This window comes from Condylura cristata, unplaced genomic scaffold (genome assembly GCF_000260355.1).
Source record: "Condylura cristata isolate star-nosed mole 26May11 unplaced genomic scaffold, ConCri1.0 scaffold00019, whole genome shotgun sequence".
Taxonomy (NCBI): Eukaryota; Metazoa; Chordata; class Mammalia; order Eulipotyphla; family Talpidae; genus Condylura; species Condylura cristata.
This window is the reverse complement of record NW_004567120.1, coordinates 35,158,410-35,159,038: the sequence shown is the minus strand read 5'-3', so window position 1 is coordinate 35,159,038 and position 629 is coordinate 35,158,410. Positions and strand designations below refer to the sequence as shown.

The 629-nt window shown below is 69.5% G+C and overlaps 1 protein-coding gene across 2 annotated transcripts in view; it reads left to right on the top strand.

Annotated features, from left to right (window-relative positions):
- Positions 1 to 462: 462 nt before the first annotated feature.
- FGF13 (fibroblast growth factor 13) overlaps positions 463 to 629 on the top strand; it is a 411,595-nt gene continuing 411,428 nt past the window's right edge. Inside the window, exon 1 of one of the 2 annotated variants that reach the window (XM_012727162.1) lies at positions 463 to 569. The gene's annotated coding sequence lies outside the window, so the exon portion shown is untranslated. The remainder of the gene's footprint in view (positions 570 to 629) is intronic. The other variant, XM_012727163.1, reaches the window with a different exon arrangement.

Genomic DNA, 629 nt, shown 5'->3' with positions numbered 1-629 from the left:
CCAGCTTCCCGGTATCCGCGCGCCCAGAAAGGGCCACGGCGAGAAGCTTTCCCGAACGGCCCAGGCTCGATTCCGGACGACCCCGTGGCCCCTGTCTGTCCTGCCTCTTGCTCCTTCCCAACCGCCCCCTCTAGTACTTTCTGGGAGGTTGTCCCTGTAGTTCAGCTCTTCAGGGATCTTCCCAGGGTTTTTCTCCAGCATGCCCCGGGCGACATGTCGCTCTCTTTCACCGGCTCCAGCACTCGCTCCTGGTCCCACCTCACTCCGCTGGCCTGGGTGGGCCCTCCTGGGCGGTGGACGCTCAGGCCGCCAGTTTGCCAGCCGGAGCGAGCAGCCAGGAGGAGGGGCCAGCGCGTGGGGGTGGGGGTGGGGTGGGTGGGAGGTGGCAGCGCCGCGGTCAGTTTCACTCTCTGCCCCAGTGACACCCGGATCCCAGCGCGCCCTTCTCTCCTCGCCGGGAGCCCGGCGGTCTCAACTTGGGCAGCTGGCTGAGGCGAGGAGTCGCGGACTCCGGGGCTGAGATTCCGCCGCTCGGCGCAGGCATCTGCCAACAGCGGAGTCCCCAAAGTGTAGGTGGCGGCCAGCGCGGGCCGGGGCAGCGCCGCGGACAGGGCGGGCGCTGGGGCGCA